The 16,637-nt window shown below is 38.8% G+C and overlaps 1 protein-coding gene across 1 annotated transcript in view; it reads right to left on the reverse strand.

Annotated features, from left to right (window-relative positions):
• The window catches only part of RELN (reelin), a 233,623-nt gene that overhangs the window by 180,735 nt on the left and 36,251 nt on the right, over positions 1–16,637 (reverse strand). The window lies entirely within an intron of this gene.

The following is a 16,637-nucleotide window of genomic DNA, read 5'->3' on the forward strand; positions in this document are numbered from 1 at the left end:
ACACCAATACTCACAATATTCTTCATGAGGCTCTCTACCCACACAATACCATCCTGTGCATGGGATTTATAACAGCAGAATCTGGTCTAACAGAGACTAGGAAACATTTTCCATGAGAAAATTTAAATTGGAGGGCAGTGAATGATTAACTTACACAACATCTGATGTTGAAGATTGTTAAGAGTTGTTATGGTTGAGAGCCTTTGGCAGAGAAACCTGATCTACTTTGTAGTATTTGTGGAAATTATATTTTAAGTGTTGGCTTTTCTGCAATTACTCAGCAAGAGTTCTATATCTTTCTGCCTGTGTCTAAGAAATGGTAAAGCAACCTCCAATTATACTTACTGGTTAAAAGTTTTTGAATCTTTTAGAAACCCAATTTCATACGGTCTACAATTTGCTAGGTAACAACTGTAGAGTTGGATTATGACCTCTTCTCATGAACAATGTCATGAATGTAACAACCATAAGAGTTTGATTCACTGGCAATCATCTCTCCCTCCTTGTTGATCTGCTAAGGGCTACAAGGGATATGATGAGAGAAAAGTAATTGTGCTAAAAAGAGTAAGACTGTAAGCCTAAGAAATCTGGTTAATGGACCATGCACTGACCATGCTGACTGAAGCCCATATATTGCTCTTTCAGGATACTTAGCTTGGCTAGTCAAAAAACAGGGAAAAAAGCAGTCTGACAATTTGTATGCTACTGCACTTTGGGTGGCTGTTTTATTCCTCCATTAATCTATTAACACCAAGGGCAAATTTTCCCATTAAAAATGACAGTGAGAAACCTGAAGGCTGAGACTGAGTGCAGGAGATGGACACTGTCCCCATTTCATACACATGAAGATAAAACCTTTCCATGATCACTTTTTACCTTAGTTATGCAACAGTGCTTAAGTAAAAGAAATAAAATGCCTTGAATTATTACAACAGGATCTGTCAAGCCTTGGTTTGGGCTTTCCCAAACTGTTTTGGCTCCTCTATCTCTGCTCCTCTCCCCAGAAAACTGTAATCTCCAGTACTAAGTCACCTCCTAAACTGACATTTTGATAGTGGAAATTTGAGGATTGCCACAGGCACAGACATGCCAGTAAAACTGAAGAAAACAGCTCTGTATGAGCAACAAAGTTGTCACTCAAGGGTTTCTACTTTTCCCGTATTTCTGTAGGCAAGGTGCTCACTTTCTGCACAAATTCTTCCCAGGCCTGGCTTAACCTGCACCCCTACAAATTTTGCTGTCTCACCAAAAGCTCACTGCTCTTTTTTCTTTCCTAGACTGTATTTTTGTGTCCCCACCCATTTCCGTATTTCCCAAAATAATCGTAACAATATGCCAATGAGGAACACAGTAAACAGTTCTTTCTAACTATCTCATCTGGAATTATATCTCCCATTTTAACTTCTCCTTTGAAAAGGAACCACTTAGTCTAACATTGTTTCAACAACATTTTTAGAATAAAAATGTAATTATACTCTGCATATATGAACCTCAATGCTAAAATTTAGCTTCATCTATCCATAACTCTGCATCAGTTGCTGGGAGACCAGAGATTATGGTACTCACTGTTGTTCTCTTGCTTTGTATTTCAACAGCTTCCAACATCCCTTGGCATACTAACAGCTGCACAGTACTTTTGCTCTTTAATTTGTTTCAGTGATTGCATGAGCAGATTGAGGTCAGTATAATGCCCTCGAAATTCCTAGTGGCAAACCACTTGTGTTATGGACATTGAATCTGAGATGCCCATAGCCCAGACTTTTCTACATAAAAAAATACCGACTCTGACCCAGTTATCCTGCTTTGTGTTATTCTATTAAAAAAAAAAAAAAAGAAGTTCCAAAGAAACACAGCTGCAGAAACCTATATATTGCAAACATTAGATACAGGCAAAGCATCAGGATCCCAGTTTGTAGAGACCAGGCTCAACTCTAAAATTCATCAAAATAAAGTTCAAAAGTATAAATACAGACTCCCTGTATGAACAATGACAGGCCAAGCCATTACCAGTTTTCTAGCTGCCATCTCAGCTATATTTCCTAATTCTCACAAAACCCTGAAATTAAGTACTGCCAGTAGCAAAAACTACACTTCTCATGTTTTGCCTTAGTAATAACTAAGCAACTAGTAATACCTAGTAATAACAGCAATAACTCTGTGGCTGCAGACAGCTATTCTTAGTTTGATATTATTTTGCTAACATTACTGCTGATTTGACTTTGCCCATGCAGACTCTCTGAATTCGTAACTTCACATCCATGCACCAGGCAGTCAGCTTTTGGGGGTGCATTGTCTGGGTGTGCTGCCCAGCCCTGGCTTGAAGTGCTCTGCTCTTTGGCAAGTGCTCACTGACAGCAAATCTGCAGAATGCACAGACATGAAAGGTATTATTACATTGCTATTTGTTATGCTAATTTTGTTAAGGGCCTGTCGAAATTTCATTATAAACCATATTTTCAAGGAGCTCATAAATCAACCATGAAATGTATTCTGTGCTCACACTTTTACAGACTGAATAAGACTCAATGACATGATTTTGACAATTTAAAGCAAAAAAAAAAAAAAAGAGAAAGAGGGTTTATTAAAATTCTATTTATTAATTTTTCAAATATAACTTGAAAGTTTAAAGATACTATTAAAGCACTGCTAAACAGGGCACTGCAAATCTTCCAGCACTTGCAAACATTGAGCTTCACTTACTCTCTAATTTTATTACTGTCTGGAAATCTAATTAAACTCATGAAAACTTAATAAACTTGGCTAATATCCCTGTTTTTCCTGAGCTGGGTGTTCAGTACTCCTGAACCTTCCAGCTTCACACAAAAGCTCCATGCAGCTGAGAGCCCCAAGATGTGCTACAGCCTTTGGAGATCCAGGGCATGCACAGTTCCAGGACTGGCTCTCAGGTCAAAGGGACCATTAACTGCTCTGTCCTGGCTTTGGCACTCCCTGGGAGCTCCAGCTGGGAATTCACATTCCAATTCACATTCTCCAACAGAAAACCTGTGCTGCCAAAAGTGAGACAAAAACCCAGCCTTGAAATCCAGCTTGACTACCTGTGAGATAGATAGGCATCAAGAGCAGTGAGTTGCTGATGCAAATTAATTACCTTTACCAAACTAAGCTACTGCAACTTAACCACCTTTACTGACCACTATAACAGCCATCCAGTTGCCATCTATGTTGTATTTGCATGACGTATGTTGATCTCAGAAGTACTTGCTTATGATTTTTTAAATTTATTTTTTATTTCTTCTCCTAGTCCATAGGGTTTGTAGCCAAAAGTATTTGGCTATCAGAACATAGTCACAACCAGCAAATCTAGCTACTAGTTAGATCCCTGGTGGGTTACAAATAAACAACAGAAATATCCTTACAAATACAAAAAACATTCCTGACATATCCTAAATATTAGCAAGAGTGAAATCTTTTTTGTTATTTTTATTTCATTCAGCAAACACATACTGAAAATTTTAACTGTAAAGTGTCCTCCTGTGAGATGCTTTGTTTTTGTATCACAGCAAAGCATTAAAAGATCAACCCTTAAAAGCTTAACAACAAAAAACACCAAGTGCAATCTACATACACTGAAACTAATTACTTTTATGACAATCTACTTATCCACCACATTAGTCTGGCAACCTAATACATGAACTCTCAGAGCCTTAGTGTCTACAGGTTGTGCCATATGGCATTGTAAAGTTAGATTTAGATGTGATTTCAGTACCACAATAGTTATGTCTTTAAAGGTACAAATAAATGTACTAACTGATACATGAAGAATTAAATAATTTTAGAAATTTAACATTAAATAACTTGCGCTTTTCTGAAGTGTGACTCATGGACACCACAGTGCTCTGCCAGGATCATGAAATTTTTCATTATTGATGGATCTGTTGCTGCCACAGGAGAGCTAAGAATGAACCTCGTAAAAAGGAGAAAATACTGACATGGATGTTTCTGTGCATTATTGGAGAGGGATTGAAAAAAAAAGAGGAACTGTTACATTAGAGAAAATGCCAGCAAGGAGAAATATTTGTGAGACCACATTTCATACTCCCTAATAAAGACACTGAAATCCTTGCACAGGCTAGATGAAATGTAATGTATCCTTGATGTACTTCAGAACAAGGACAGTGTAATCATGGATTCCGGATCTATTTGCTCTCCCCTCATAAGAAATAAAGCCAACATTCCTCATCCATCAGCATGGACAATGGCTCACAATGATAAATTAGTGGTTTCTAGTCAAGGGACACCTCATGTGGCTTTGAAAGAGAGAGGAGGATTGGAACACCAAGTCCTCCCCTTCCCATGCAATCCAAGATGCAGATCTCTTCTGGTGGAAGAGTCAGAAGCCACCCCAGTGCAGTTGTAGCCTCCAGTCCAGATGGGCAGAGACCTCCGAGCAGTTACAATCACAGCCAAGTTAAGCAGGAGAGAGATGTGAGCTACAGACAACATCAGCTGACAGTGCAAGGAGCAACTCAGATGCAGAGTTGTCTTTTCCACCCTTTTACTTGCCTGACTCTGGGACTCTTGAAGCTGAAATCAATCAGAAAAAAAGTTCCCTAACAAGTTAAAGGCTCCACAGAATAAGAAACCCAGTGCTCAAAGCCACTGGGAGACATACCATTCTTAAGTAATGACATTTCATCATGTTAAATAACAGCAGAGCTCCAGCCTTTTGGAGCCTTTTTTGAAACAAAAAAAGGCAACAATTTGCACATAAATATTTAGAATGATGACCTAATTTCCCATACTATTTAAAACATGAAGTTCTGGCTAAGAACACTGGCGACTCACAACACAGTGCCAGTTCCAAGAGAAAAGGAACAGTAGCTCCAGAGCTGGACACTTCACCCGAAGGAAAGGTCAGCTCTCCCTGGCAAGCAGGAAAATATCCGAACAGATTTCATGGCTTCTGGCAAGGTAGAGTGTCACAGCTGAAATGTCTGTCCTTGCAGAAATCAGGGCTGAAATTTTACATGACTTTCAGCATGCTTCAATTGCCGCAAGGGGATCTGGTGGTATGTAAGGCACATGAGCTGGGAGAGCAGCTGAGGAAGCCCAGCCCTAGAAGTACATGGGTACTGGAATTTTCCCAGGCATAGGGATTCAGGCACATGTAGTTTTCGCAGATGATGAAGGGAAAGGGTCTCTCCCAAAATCTCAGAAGGGACACCAGTAACTGACCAGCCATGCTCTCACATGTCTGTGTGTCCTGAATCCAGGACCAAGCAAAGTGGCCTGAGTCACTTCACTAAGCCATGTGTATTCATTCACCCTTTTCTCCAGATTTTCAGTAATAAACCAAAAGGCAAAGCATTGAGCCTGGAAACAGCTGATATTGACTCAGTTCCCAACTTGATCCAAGGTCTCACAGAACAGGGCTTTTCCAGCTTACTTATGAGCTAAAACCTTCCACTAAACCCTGGCACCATGCAGCTTCTTACAGCCAGAGGAAGGAGTCAGAAAGAAAAACCCCAAACAACAACAGTGAAAACCCTAGAAGATGGAAAAAGCATCTAACATTTAATCCTTAATCCTTCCATGGGGCCACATGTCTCTGTGTCCCACCATGTTGTACACAGCAGAGAGCTGAGCTCCATCTCCTCCTAACCCAGAATGGCTCCAGGCAAAGCCACCTACAATATTTCAGCTTTCTCCAACCACTTCCTAAAGCTTACACCATGAGACTTAATGAGCATACCCACAGCCCAGACACAACAGGTGCCACCACTTCCAAACCCAAATTCAACCCTGCAGATGCAGGTCAGGTATATTTGAGCCAGAGCCACCAGCACATCATGCTGTGACTGGGTTTACAAACTTAGCCTATATAGCAGCAGAGACCAGGCTTGGAGCAGGTATTCCCCAGGCATCTGAAATGGTGTTGGAAGAAGAGACACATGTGGTGACCCCTACCTGACAAGCTCCTCCTGGGGCTGGAAGCTGCAGGGGTAGGTAATTGTTTTCATTTGCTATGCTATGAGATCTCCATACTCCCTTCCCCCAGACCAGGGAAGTACTGACCATTTAACATTCTTTTCAGACTTGGTTGGGCTTCACTAGAGACAGTTACTATAAAATCAGCACACTGAAAAATCCCTAATGTTTGTTGATAGTATTTGTAAAGGATGAGCATTGCTTTCACTCTTTTTAAGAGAATAAACCTTTCTAATAATTGTACAAAATCAAAGAGGCAGATATGGCCCTCTATTTTAAATACACTTCAAATAGTTTTTGGTTTATTTTGTTTGTTGTTGTTTTGCTTTGTTTTTAAAGTTCAGTATCTTATAGAGATGTCATTTTCCCTTTTAATTTTGGCAAATTTCCAAATTCTGAGAAAATTTCCCAGTACTTCACATGCTGTCACAGCATCTTCAAGCTATCTTTACAGCTCTTCCATCGTATTTTGTGTAAAGAAAAACTTTTATCTCATCATTGCAGCAGCTGCTAATGAAGATCTCTAGGCTTTCTTCTAATTGATGAAGAGAGAATGACAAATATTTTAAGTATCCATTAAACTGTGCTAAATCAATGGTGATTTACACAGAATTTCTATAGGAGCATACAGCACATCCACTTTAATATCAAGTGAGTTAATTGTGATCAATGACACTACAGCAGAAGGCAAATGAATTCTTAATGACAAGAAACTTCGCATGTTACAAAAATAGAAGCTAACAAGAAACCTCTTTGCTGCATTTTCCACACTACATCATTAGTAACTACTATACTGAAAAAACTAAAAGGAAAACATGAGCATTTTAAAAACTTCTACGGATTGATCAATTTTACAAAACATCGTAGGATAAGGAAAAAAAGGCAAGCTTTTTTATCATTCTTTTTTTACATATTTTGGAAATGTGTTTTAACAGGTGTTAGATTAATTAAAAAGTTATCATCACAGAATTCAGGGCTATTTTTTTAGCCATTGAATACAAGACTGGGGTCTCTACAGGTGTCCTTGTCTCACTTTTACAACCTCTTTTGTTTGACTTGTAGGTTTTAATGTGCATCATAACACCTCTCATCCAGCAGTAAGAAATTCTCTGGGGAACACTAGCAGAAAATAGGACATTGAGTCCATAATTAAAGTAATCTCTTCCCAGGCAGATGCTTCAGTTGGCTCTGTTATCACATATTACAAAAGGCATCTTGAGGCCCATATAATGTGTGGCAAATGGCTTTGGAGATGAGAAACAGCAATTTTTCATCTAATTTTGATCCATAGACATGTAAGTACTGTATTGCCACTTCTTGGTATGAAGCCAAGTAACTATTGTGGTTGTTGAAATAAGCTTGGCAGTAACCAAAATTAAAGAGTACTCCAGCTTTTATCATCAGTCGGGAAAGCCTTTTTCTAGCCATCTTTGCACTTAGCAAATAAGCATGCCATCTCAAATATGCGAGTTAATGCCTACATCTGGATTTAGAAGAAAAGCTTTATGCTGCTTAACTCACCATACATATTCTCTCTCTATTTGCGTGTTAAAACCATCATTCAAATTATGGCCCTGACATCTTCACTGCTTTGCCAAACTGTCTGTGATATTGGTTGGAAGTGTTTCTACTGTTTATTTTTTGTATTTTAGGAAGTTTAGGACACTGCTCTTTGAATGTGTAAGTAGGTTCTGCAAAGTAATTTGTTCATATAAGTTATAATGCTTTGCATAAACACTAATGGTGATAGGAGCTGGCTGAATTTGTGTAGCATGTTTTTAGTTCCTGACTGCAGCAATGTGTTCAATGCAGGCAAAATTCTACCTCAGACTGCTGAGGTACAGAAAATAAAGACAGAGAATGACTTTCTTCCATTATTCATTTCTTCAAAATTGTTATTTTAAACTCTTCCCTATTTGGGTGGGAAATCGCAGAGATTGCTGGAGACCTTCTTACTCTTTAAGACTTTTAAAATGCATTTTTCACAGAAAATGGCTCAAATGAATGTACATTACTACTTGTGCTAAACAGCTTATGTTGATCTAAGAGGGATATTCGGAAGGCTATAACAGAAAATTTATTTGTTACATTTCTAGTAAGAACTAAAAAGATTCGAGCCACTCCAAAACAGTAAGGAAAACAATGCCATCAACCCAAAACCAATGTTACAGTGCCATGGTACCTGTAAAATATGTATTGAAAACAGCCATTAATCAACAACAACAGCCGCAAAATGGTATATGAAATACTTCAATAATATGCTTTTAAATAAAAATGTATTATTATTTGAATAATAGTGTAGCATCTTCAAGTCTTCTTCTAGGTGATAACTCTCCTGTACAAGAGAGTTCATTCTGTCACCTAATTTGAGGTCATGGTCATCCTGAACACTCAAATTCAAAACTTCCCAGCAGGAGGTCAGAAAAAGCTGAACAAATGTTTTTGATATCTTCAAGTTAAGGCTTCCTTTCTTTTTTGTTTTTAAACTTTTACTAGAACTCACTGTGAGGAGACCGTTGTTATACAGACAAAGGGAGAATTCTGAATATTACTGCGTGTCTACATAACACTTTGTAGATCACTCTATTAAAGTTCTTCCAAATAAACAAGGTGAGAAAAAGAAGTTAATTTGTGTGAACTAAGAGTATGGTCAGAACATCCTTATATGTCCTTGCCTGTGTACACAAACAAAGCAGAATTCAAACAAATAATCTGAAGGCATGAATTTTAAAAAATACAGAAAGTGTTGTCTGTGCCTTTGATGACAGCATGAGCAAGCATGATTGCTCTGCTGGGTCAAGGCCAGTGCTCAGCACCCTGCAGGATTGAGGTCTTCACCAAGGCATTTAGCAAGAAGTTAAGGACTTCCCAAAAACAAGACAATGCACTTAACTCCAGCTCATTCATGCACTGGACACATTCTCTGCTTAAGACATGGCATTGAAATGATCAGTCCACCAGGAGACATTCCAGAGTTACCAGGGACTTCCATGCAGACATGGTATTTAGTTTTACAGGCTTGTCTGCATGGACAGTTTCTCTCTCTATAACATCTCTTACAATTGTCCTCTGCTTTTGCTTGTATTCGTGTTTTACGCACTATATATCTACCTGCAGAGAATGGTTCCCCACATGTTTAGTGCTCACTCTTTCTATAGCTAACATTCCAAAACAACTCCCCCAAACTGGTTTGTGGCTATTTCAGGATATCATTTTGAAAGGTTTGTTATTGTTCTCATTACTACTTGGCAAAAGACGTTTCATTCAACTGCTCTGATACAGAGGAAAGCCTGTTAGTGGAGACAAAATGTTGGGTATGTGTGCAATATATTCTGTACTCCAGTCATGTTTTCAAAATTAAGCCATTTTGAGAAAAGGGGAAGACAAAGCAATGCTTTGAATGAAACAAAGGTTTATGCTGTTGATGAACTAAAATACATTCCGAAAAATCACCCTGAGGGTAAATTTCAGAGATATTTTTATCAAAATTCAAGTACGAATTTTAAACACAATTACTGATAACTGATTCACAGATTGTGAATTGATGGTCTCGTGCACAAAAATAATGAGGATGTTGTGCAGAAAGGGAAGAAAGTAAAATCTAATCTCTAGAATTGATTCTAGAATTGCTAAATGAACATTTGTAAGAAGGGAAGTAATTCTCACCATGACCTTTTTATTATTTACATAATACCAGTAGAAAATTACTAAATTTCATTTTATTTCATGCAGGAGGTGCCAGAGTCCAATATGAAGCCACAAGGAAACCTTAACAGAGAAGCCAAAGGCTATACTGAGCTTCCTTCTGCTATCATACACTACAAATATGTGATATAATAAATTTCCATCACACAAAGAAAAGAAACCATCCTAATATTGTGTAATATTGCAGTTTCTACTCTGGCATTGCACAACATTGACAGAAGTAGCATTTTATGTTTCTTGCTTGTCTTTGGAATTAAGTTCAACTAACACCAATAGAATTTTCCTGTGCTTTTACTTTAAACACATGCTCACATAACCATTTTTTTTCTGGCTTTGTTTTCTTATACCTACTACACAGCATGAGGAGTCTAAAATCACAAATGGCCTGCTGTCTACAAACTTGGAAAAAAGGTTAAAAACTGAGCAGTCCTCTCATTAAAGTGGGCTTTTAGTAGGAGTATCAGTCATCTGAGAGAATATTATACAACAAATTTCACCTCCAAGGAAAAAGGAAAAAAATTGCAAGATTTTATGAACTTTACAAAGTTGCCATTTTTATTCATGCCTTTTAGCAGATTTCAACTGCTGAATAGCCCACTCGTTGGAAATTCTTGACACAGACAAATTACTTACTGTTAAGGGTGGTGGGGAGGAAAAAATCATTTTCATGAGTTGGTACAGGATGCTTATGTTTAGGCAGCTGAGTCTGTCTGGGTGGGATTCCAGTTCACATTTAAAAAATCTTAAAATATAGGCCTATATAAAGGTCTACGAGCAAGCTATGTAGCTACTGATCCATTCTGGTCAGTGGAGATCTAGGTCTTAATTCTGCTGCCTAGAAGTGTTAAAATAATTTGAAATACCGTAAGGAAGCTAGTAGAGGTATAGAGACCTTCTAACCCTGCAGGTACCTCTCCCTAGATGTAGAACTGAATGTCAGACCCTGGATGTCTGTGGAACCAGATTGCACATCCATTAACCCTCAGGGGACTTACAGACATGCAGCTCACATAAATACCTACCTACATATCCTATATCCAGTTGAAAACAACTGAAAACCCCTGTTAAGGAGTGGAAGGTTAGGTGCAACCAGCTTTCATCCTCTCTCATGGTTTTGTTGCTTTGCTCTGAACACTTTTGAATACTCCCCATCATGGTACCCTGTGGAAGTATCCTTTCAGCTTTTTTACCGGCTAGGCTCGTAGTTCAATGCCTTGGAAAGTCTCAGGCAGCCTAGAGAGGTAGCACAGGCAATCCAGCATTTCAGTAGCTCCAAAAGCAGCAAATGGTAACTGCAAAGCTGATACCACCAGCAGAATCAAAGAGGGAGAAATACAGCTCTCGACCTGCCTAATTGCCCGCAGTTAAAACTTTTCAAAAGAAACAGACAACAAGAGACGTTCGCAGAAAGAGTTGCAAAGCCAGAGAGAGCGGGCCCTGCCTTGGTCCTTTCTTTTATTCGGAGAATGGGAAAGGGGAGGACTGGAGGCAGGCCCAGGGTGACCGGCCAATCAGACACTGCTGAAGAGTTTGAGTTACATTTAGTTTTGCCCGCGCTTTGGAACAAAGGAGTTCAGAGCACATGGCAGAGGCAAGTGTGTTGGGGAGGGGGAGGGGAAGCTCAGAACAGGCAGCAACAGTACCCTTTGTGTTACATCTTCTGTCAAAAAAGTTTCTGTAAACACCCACAATTTCTCATTAGTTAGCTCTGTCAGCTTTACACAAAACAGACAAAACTAACAGACAAGTTAAATCTAATTCTTCATAGTCAGATGAGTCTTTGCTGTTTGAGGTCATAGTTAGAGGAGCCACAATGATTCCATGCACAGTGTTTGCATGGCACTGGAAATTAACAGAGAAGATGAACGAGGTAATCTGGGCACCACATCAAAATGGGACATGAGAGCAGAGCCAAGATAGGAATCAAATATTGGCTCGTGATTTTCAGAATATTACACATAATGTTGATTGACGGCACAACAATGCCTCTACTCAGGGAAGTGGAAAACCAAGCAAAGGAGTAATTTTTCTTCATAGTTCCACTAAACTGACACCCCAGCAAGGAACAATTACTGATTACTTTTTTTTTCTACAAGGCATAAGTTATAAGCAATATGGAAAAATAAAAATGACTGCAACACTGGGCTAATGTTGGAACTACCCTGACTGTAAACAATGACTATCTCTTATTTGGTGCTGCCTGTACAATCCCTGATCCAGAGTCCACACCAATATCACAAAGAGTGCTATGGAATATCTGGCTTCACCCTTTTGTTGCAGTAAAGAGTAGGAAGAGGAATGCAGCATTTATCTGAAGCAGGGAGCTGCTTCTTTACAAAACCCCAAAGTCAAGGCTGTCTGTACATTAAGGTTTCCATATGTGTTATGGCACACTCCTCAACTGAATGCACAGATTTCAGATCATGGCAGCAACTAGGATGCTGCGAACAACAATGTATTTCAGTGTACAATTCTGTGTCATCATGCAAATATGAGGGAGAAAACTTACATGACCATATAATTAAGAGTTGATTATATATAAATGCAAGGGACCTAAGGGACCTCAATTCTGATAGATGTTATTTTCTGTTTACTTTTATGTTATTATTGGTGTGTGTTATCATTGTGTACAAACATAATTGTGTACTTAATCTTGAAGCTTATCCTTTGTATTTCTTACAAACAATTGAAAAAACCACAGTAAACAGTGTCTTAAATGCCAGTTTAGCTAAGTGGTTTACCAGGGGAATGTGTTTCCTTCAGACAAGAGACCTTTCCCACCCTGGCTAGAGGACTAATATAGCAAAGCATGTAATCTTCTTGGATGTTTATTCAATATTTCCATACTTATTATCATAGGTTTTCTATAAATGCTTTAAATAGGTAACCAAGTCTCTCAATCACAGTCTTTATGTTCTGTAGTGTTTGTACAGCATGATATTTTGAGTTCATGCATTAACACCATTGCCAGTTCCTGAGACAGGCTTAAACACATGGGCATGAGAAGACTGGTTCTGGAACAGGGTACTTCAAACTTCCCAGAAAGAAGTTGTAACTTGAGGTGATTATGGGCAGAGGCATGCTCTCAGTGAACAACACATCTCCTTTCTTGAAAATACCTTCCAACAGTTCAGCTGTCTGCCTCAGCATTCAGTCCCAGACTTTTTCCAGGAGCTGCACTGAGGATCAGCTGCTGCTGCCTCAACAGAAGCAATGTACCAGTGCCCTGCCTCGGCCACCACAGCTGTCTTACCTCTGTCTTCATACAGGGACACCACCACAGCTATTCCCATTCCAATTGAGTCGTTTGCACCATAAGCTGTGCTAATTAGTGTCACATAAGATGTGACTGGGCCTTTTAGTACTTACTAGCTTATTAGACACTGCCTACAGACTCAGGCAGACAGCTTTACAGAAGTCCAGTCTTCTGTTACTAGAAGTTATAGTGAATATATAGACACAATCATAATTATTAGACACCTGTTCAATGACTGACATAAATGGTTACATAAGATAAATACTTTTTTTTCTAGGTATATTCTACAGCCTACAATTCTATTTAATATAATAGCTGGAACTTCTGCAATAAACCCCACTGGTGGTCAAAACACAATATGCTTTTGCTATTTAGGTCAGCTTTATCACTTTTGCAAACTAGTAAGTTAAGCCATCTATAAAACAACAGGCTTAACAACCTAAGATGCAGCCCAGCATGCCACCCTGCTTAACAGCCATTATTATCCCTGCTGTCAGGCTGAGCTTTAACTAGGTTAGTGTGAGCTTAGAGCAGAAATTACAAACCACGAAACCTAGCTGAAGGATTATGAAGATAATATTTTACAAATTTGCACACAATCAGAGAAATTACTTGTTAGTGTAAAGGAGGACCTACTATTTTGTGGTGGTAGAGAGCGTTTACAGATCCTGGCAATTTGCTTGGGAGGCCCTGGTGCTCAATACCTATTTAACATAGTCCTAAGTTATTGCTAAGAAAACTATTCTGCAACAAATGATGCACTTTAGCTTTTATTTCCTCAACTCAGTTGGAGGTATCTATGGTGAAAACATGCTAAAGAATTACACCAAGATGTACTACAGGAACACCAACAGCTTTTAGTGTTTCTCTTAGAAGTGTATTTCATAAAAAGGTACTTTTAATATTTATTTAGTAGCCACAATAAAGTACTTCAAGGAAAAAAACCCAACAGAGTGAAAATAAGTTTGCACACAACTCGTGTAAAAAAATGGCTATTGCCTCATTCTGCACAGAAATAGGTTGGCTCCAGCCACCCCATGGAGCACAGGGCTCTACATCATCCCTTTTCCTGGTGAAACTGGGGAGCAGTCTTGTTGAGTGAAACACTGAGCCAAGGAAAGATGCAAAGCTCCATCAGGTAACCTTGCATTTAGAGCCGGCAGTGGCGCAGAGCTGTGTGCAATGTAAATAACTGGACTGCATCAAACTGCAGAGATGAGGAATATTGGGGTGGGGAAGAAGCTGAGAGCTGTGCTGGCAAGCTGGTGTGCGAGGTGTAAATCCCAATTTTCTGTGCCCCTGCATCTCACATACACAGAAATAAGCTCATCTTCCTTGCAGATCTGTGCCCCACATTCCTCCCCACAGCATTCCTACATCCCTTTATCCCAGAACATGAAAGTTTTCCTCGTCCTCCCATCCTGGAACACAGCAATACCTTGTGTGTCCCTCACTGGCTTTTTAAGTAACCTAAATGTGGCCAGGAGCCATCCTCCTTCACTGTGACTGGGAAATGCAGAGTAGACTGGGAACTGGAGACTGACAGATTTACAGGAGGAATATTTCTGGCAGTTTATAAACAAACTGTGTTGTAGCAGGCAGGATTGTTGCTGGGAATGTCTAGATTTACTGGTATAAATGGTCTGCCAGGCTACTGATTTTATGAAACTTAGTATCTTGATATCTCAACTCCTTTGTCATGTTCGTTTGGTTACCAATGGATACAAGAGCTGAAGAAGAACAGGCTGGCAGCATCACTGCACGAATCTTGTTTCTGATGGCTTCTGTCTTTTTCAGGACTGAGCTCTAGAGGAACACACCAAAAAGCGCAGATGAAGAGAATGGGAATTTTGCCCACGATGTTTACAGGGTTGTGACCTCTCCGTGTCGTATCCACCGAATTCCATCATTACAGTGGAAGCCAGAACAGTCAACAGTGTGTGCAGTTAATAAAAGCTATCTGTGCATTGGCCTGTGAGAGGTTTGTCTGGTGACCTTTGTCCAGTTCCTCCAGAGAATTGTCCAGGGACAGGTATCAAGACTCAAAAATTGCACGTCAAAGCTAATGTTAATTAATAACCTTATTATCCATCCCCAGAGAGGTCGAAGACTAATGAGCTGATCTGAATCACAGACATATTGGCAACAAACAGTATAGGAAGTGCTTACCTATACTGCACTCTTGTCAGAGTCTATGAATTCTGGTGTTTTTTGTAAATACTTTCAATTTACACTAGTTAAACAAAAAATAATTCAATTTATATATTAAATGTAATCTATACTAAATTTAAACTTTATGTTAAATTTACAGTGTTAAAAATATCTTGTTTATTATTTGCTATAAAGGCAAAAAGGAAGACAAACAAGATAGAGTCCTCTGGAACTCTTGAATTCAGGGAACTGGGTAAGGTAGGCAGGCTAACATGGCACAACAAAAATAGCTTTGTTTACTGCAACTTGTGATTTAGTAAGCAGGAGAAACACCAACTGAGGCAAGAAAGTGTGGGCAGCTGAAGAAAAATTGAGGAGGAGGATTAGAGGTAAAACATATTTCTCCTCTTTATATTTCCTTCAACTGAGAAATGAGAATCGGCATTCATAGTAGTATTTGTATTTCTGTAGAGCTACTCGTCAGCTCTTCTTCAACAATGACAAACATGAACAAAAACCCATTACAAAACCATGGAAAAAATCGGCCACAGGAAAATGAATGACTGGTTAGAAACTGACCTCAAAACTCACAATGGAGGATTACTTCTCAAAAACAAATACATTCACAGTCACTGTGCAAGTTAGGACCACAATTCAACAATTATTTCTTGAATACCAGGAAAACCAAAAAATTCAAGAAAGAAAGGGAGTAAGCACGAGCACACAGAGAAGATGTACAGGTAGCTCAAAGAACAAATTTTAGCTGCTTCAACTTGATCAACAAAGAAAAGTATCTCTAGAAAGGAATTAAAGGACCTATAAACCCCATAGCTGACAGATTTCCTCAAGGTATATACAACTGTTGTATATACAACAAATACACTCTCACAATTCAGTTACCACTCATAAAGACATTTTTTTTCTCAATTTACTATTAGATGTTTAGAAGACAAGAGAGCTAGAAACAAAAATGTCTTGACATTGCCATCACAGCTAATAAATAATGTATCCTGACAGTACAGGCAAAAAAAGTGCATTATGTAGGTAAGGGGAAATATCAAAGCCACAGGTAAATCAATCTACAGGTACTGTGCTCACCATCAACAACTTATGTTCTCAAAGAATTCAGTCGCTCATTTTTTATTTTTTACAGCAGTAAAACGACCTGGTTATGTGGGGCACTTACCTGCTGCTTCCCAGCATAGATTGAAAGGGAATAATACTCAGAAGAAGGTTTGTTTTGACAACAGGACAGCCACAAAAACACAGAAAAGGCCTCTGAAATGCTGCAATTATTCACTTGTTGAATTAGGGTGCAGTCTGCCTTTTTTTTCTTTGAAAATGTCAGACTTCAAACATTTTCTGCTTTTGACTGCATTCTTGGTGTATTTTCTCACTCAAATCTGGTCTACCAAAATTCTGGGACAAATCATTAGAAATTACTTGAAGGTAAAATATAGTAATATATATGCTAATAATTCAAGTTAAGCTATTTTGTTGGAACTTTATTTGGTACTAAATCATCAAAGGTAACTTATGTCTTTAAAACAAATTACCAAAAAAACCCTCCTGGTCA

Source organism: Corvus brachyrhynchos, unplaced genomic scaffold, assembly GCF_000691975.1.
Source record: "Corvus brachyrhynchos isolate BGI_N302 unplaced genomic scaffold, ASM69197v1 scaffold239, whole genome shotgun sequence".
NCBI classification, from domain to species: Eukaryota; Metazoa; Chordata; class Aves; order Passeriformes; family Corvidae; genus Corvus; species Corvus brachyrhynchos.